This window comes from Lacerta agilis, chromosome 9 (genome assembly GCF_009819535.1).
Source record: "Lacerta agilis isolate rLacAgi1 chromosome 9, rLacAgi1.pri, whole genome shotgun sequence".
Classification (NCBI taxonomy): domain Eukaryota; kingdom Metazoa; phylum Chordata; class Lepidosauria; order Squamata; family Lacertidae; genus Lacerta; species Lacerta agilis.
The window spans coordinates 47,211,775-47,216,365 of NC_046320.1; the positions used below are offsets into that span (position 1 = coordinate 47,211,775).

Here is a 4,591-nt window from a genome sequence, read left to right on the forward strand (position 1 = left end):
ATCCAACAGGTAGATTGTGATCTACCGGTAGATCACTGGTAGATCACTGGCTCCCCCCACAGAAGCTCAACAACTTTGACCTGAACCCCTAAAAAACGGGGCTTTCCTCCTCCCTAAAAAAGTTCAACAACTTTGAGCTGAACGGGGGTAGATCACTGCCAGATTTTAATTCAGAAAGTTGATCGCAGCCTCTTAGGAGTTGGCCACCCCTTTTCTATGATAAATAAAATTGCCCTGTTCTCCCTCCCCTGGGTCCACAAATTAGCTTTCTTTTATTTATCGGGAAAGCTCATTTGCTCCTCACGATTGTATGGGAGAATATAAAGGCAAAACGTAGGAAAGTGATGATCAGACATGTAAGAGTATTGTTGCTCCCTGGACAATATGACTGAAGTGGGCAAGGATCAGAATGACTCTTTCCTTAGAGTGCGGAAAGAATGTGTTTGCTGTGGTCTCCAGAATTCGTGACAAACTCTTCCCTTTTGCATGCCCACTGACATTGAATCTACACTTTGGGCTTCTCGTGAGATGCATTAGGGGGCCTTACTATCTTTCGACAGAAACTCACATTTTTGTCTGTATCGTCTTGTCCAGTTTTCTGTAAAGCAAAGCAAAGGGTTACTTCTAAACATTAGCATTCCAAAGAAAAACAGGGAGCAGTGCAGCACGGCAGGTCAATGGTGGAATTCAACACCATGTCCTTCCAATCATTCTGTATCTGCAAGCATTTCTTTCAACTTGCCAAATGGAATAATCCCCCTTTCCTCTGTCTGCGCACTGTTTTGGGAGATATCCCAACCCCCTCACAAGCCAATTTCAGGGGATGTTTGGGGCACAGGAGAGAAGCCTTGTTGTGCAAGTGGGAGTCCTTGTCTGGGGCATCTCCTGCAAGGGTGAATCTAACCCAAAGTGCACAGCAGAAGGATTCTTTACAGTGTTGAACTCTGAGCCATTTTAAGATACCTTGCCCAGGCTAGGTGGAGCCAGAACAGCATTCCCACCCATCCAATTTAATGGAATCGGTATAAGGAGAGGAAAATCACATTAAAATAAAATCTAGGAGGATTCCAGAGATCTCAAAGGAGCTGGGTTTGTCATTTAGATCCCTCCAGGGTTCTGCAAAATCCAATATTTCGTTAAGGAAAATCAGTTCTGCACTGAAAGACAATGGCATGGAATAAATAATTGAAAGCAGGGGAGGGCTAATGAGACTTACCACTCCAATATTGAAATTTATACCTGCCTGGAAGAAGAGAGACAGGGGTTAATGTATATATGTTTCTTTGGCTGGCCTGCATTTCATGAGACAAAAAGGATCTTCCAAACTGGATTATTTGGTGTATGATTCTTTGTATGACAGCAGCTGTTACATTTCTTTCACTCCATTCTGCTCCTTCTCTGCATCACCCCCTTGGATGATGTTTACAATCCCTAGGAACTGTTTATAATAAGCATATGCTGATGCTGGGTAGCCATATTAACTGGCATGAGTTTGGCCAAACTGCAGGAGGCAGTGGAAGATAGGGGTGCCTGGCATGCTCTGGTCCATGTGGTCACGAAGAGTCGGCCACGACTGAACAACTGAACAACAACAACAACAACAAGCCATATTAAGCTGCCTTATTACCATTGCTTTGTAGCTCAGTGTCAGTGCTGCCAGCTCTGAATAGTAGCTTCTTTCTAGGATCTTAGGTAGGGATGGCCAAATCTGTCAGTAAGTCTGCTTCTCGTTTTTTCTAATCAAATCAGTTTTTCTAATCTAATCAGTTCACCACATTTCTGTATCAGTATGTGATTTTTTTTTTTAAAGAATCGTAATGAAAATCTGTCAGCATTTGAGTGCACCTTTTTCCTTTACTTTAATGCAATATTTTTGCAATCAATTTTTCCTAATATAATGCATTGGTGTTTTTTTAATGAATAATCTTTTTTGATACACTTTCCCTTAAAGTTCACATTTTTTTTGTTTGGAGAATGTTGTTGCAAAATTTATAAATGTGCTTTGGTTCTTTTATTGGTTTGGGAAATTTTTCCTCTCTCTGTCTTAAGCATTGAACCTTTTACAGGCCTGCTACTAGATTTCCTTTTAATTGGAGCTACCAATGATTGTAATCATCATCATCATCATCATCATCACATTCCCCAACACATAACTCACCATAAGTAGAAGTCTCAAGCAAATGGACCCTTGGACTGGCTGAAATCCTGGAATTTGACATTCTTTATTCACTTCTACAATCTATAGTTAAAACCGTAATCGAAATGATTCAGAATAATGTTACAAATATTTCAGATTTCCCATTTATCCCCATTTACTAGAAATTTATCATCATGGCACAACTTGCTACATCTTTCCCAGGCAGGGATGTGCTCTTTTATGCCAAGAGTATTCTCTTTGCAGTTGTCCAAGCTGACAAGGCTTTATTCCAAGTAGAACAGCCACACATTGTTAAAAGGAGGAAAAGCACCAGTCGAAAAAAGAGAACACAGGGGGACACAGATTTTCATAAAACATTTGCACATCCTCATTTATATGTGTAAATCCACATTTAGTAATAAAGGTAAAGGGACCCCTGACCGTTAGGTCCAGTCGCGAACGACTCTGGGGTTGCGGCGCTCATCTCGCTTAACTGGCCGAGGGAGCCAGCATACAGCTTCCGGGTCACGTGACCAGCATGACTAAGCCGCTTCTGGCGAACCAGAGCAGAGCACGGAAACGCCGTTTACCTTCCCGCTGGAGCAATACCTATTTATCTACTTGCACTTTGACGTGCTTTCGAACTGCTAGCTTGGCAGGAGCAGGGGCCGATTTTAAATAGAAACGTGAGGTTTCCAGGACCTAGCTGTTGGTGGCAACTTAAAGACCACTTCTGTCCATTATTAGGGTTCTTTAATTTTAAACCAGGCTTCAGCTGGACAAAGGGATGACCGTCCTCTGGTAGCCCTTCAGAAAGGGAATGGTCCTCTGTAAAGTAGGGCACACGGCTGCCCTAATTCCAAGATGGCCTGTGGGTGAGCTGATTACTCTGGTGTCACCTGGCTGAAATAAATTTGAGTCAGGATGAAAATTAAACCTGAATGCTTTTGGGGTGGGGTGAGGGGAAGGAGACCGACCCACTTATATCCCATGACAATTGTGGTCAGCAATGGTGAGTATCACATTGCAGAAATGAATTGACACCCATTTGCTCCCTGGAAACATCAGTTGTCATTTATTCTAACTTCTAAGGTGGCACTCAGCTGAGTTAAACTCAGAAATGAATGGGCCTAACCAGGGCCGTCTTAAGCTTATCTGGCACTGTGGTGCAAGGATCCCTCTGGCACCCCCACCCCACCCCCATGTTTCCCTCCAGGCGGGGAGCAGCTAGAGGGTGGCTCCTCTGGCAGGATGGAGGCTCCGGGTGTGGCGGCATGGCATGGTGGAGGCGGGCGAGGGCAGCGCTGCCGGAGGGGCTAGAGGGCGGCTCCTTCAGCAGGGAGGAGGCTCCAGCCACGGCACAGCTTGGCGGAGACGGACAAGGGCAGTGAGCTGATGCTGGGAGGTGCCATGTCCAGCCTCCGCCTCTTCCCTGGCGCCCTCCAGAACATGGTGCCACGGTTCCCCGCCCCACTAGCCTCTATGGCTAAGACGCCCCCTGGGCCTAACTTGGCTGTGTTCATTAATTCCAATTGGTCTACTCTGAGTAAAAGTTGAATACAATCCCTATGTTCAGAGTTCATTTTCCTGGTGCTGTGTTGACTGTGATCTAAGATTTCAGAAGTTGCTGTTCCTGCCATATTTTAAACTTTATAATAACAATTTCATGGGGCCAGCCCCCACCTTATAACTGCTGCTTATTTTTTAAAAGGCTGAAGCAAAATAAAGACAGGGTCTTCCATATATTACAGCAGAAATAATTATGTTTTAAAAATATGTCTTGATGCACTACCACAAAAACTGAAACAAATAATAACTACTATAAATGTAAGTTGTGGATCTTACTGCACTCCAGATTTCTCATTATAATGGCAGAATACAGTTCAGCCTATTCAGCCTTAACAAGGTGGAGACATCTGCGGCCCTATAATGCATGTAAATGCATACTTTGATTAACAGGCTAGCAAAATTGTATCCTGGTAACTACTTACACTTTTTGGTGTTTTTTCTTGGTCTTCCTAGATGTTTTTAAAAAAAGAAAAGAAAAAAGAAAAAGGTGATTATTTTGCTTCCACAGTGGAATTTTAAGTACAAGAAGAACATGAAAAGTTCATTGAAAACCACAAGCCATATTCTTATAACAGAAATCAGTTCAGGATAATGTATCCCATTTGTGGACAAACTATGCCAGAACACACCTAGATCATTCATAGGCACCTAGAACTGTCCTAGATAACCATTTGAAACAGGGTTGGAAGTTCCGGAACAACCCATAACAATAATCCTATAAGTTCCCATCTAAAGTTACCCATCAGCCTAACCTTTTTCTTTAATGGAACTGCCTTGGACACCTCCAGTGCCAGAAAACAGACGAAAAGCACACCAGCCAGGAATGGCAGCCTCATCGCGTACAGATCTAGCCTCTTCACAGCAGGTTTTGTGTTATCGAGAATG

At 43.4% G+C, this 4,591-nt stretch overlaps 1 long non-coding RNA gene across 1 annotated transcript; it reads right to left on the bottom strand.

The window, feature by feature from the left end:
- Positions 1–568: 568 nt before the first annotated feature.
- On the bottom strand, positions 569–2,339 carry LOC117053469. Its single transcript, XR_004427393.1, has 3 exons — positions 2,159–2,339; positions 1,217–1,243; positions 569–598 (listed from the first exon to the last, which is right to left on the bottom strand). It is a non-coding gene; the product is annotated as an uncharacterized LOC117053469 (long non-coding RNA).
- Positions 2,340–4,591: the final 2,252 nt, after the last annotated feature.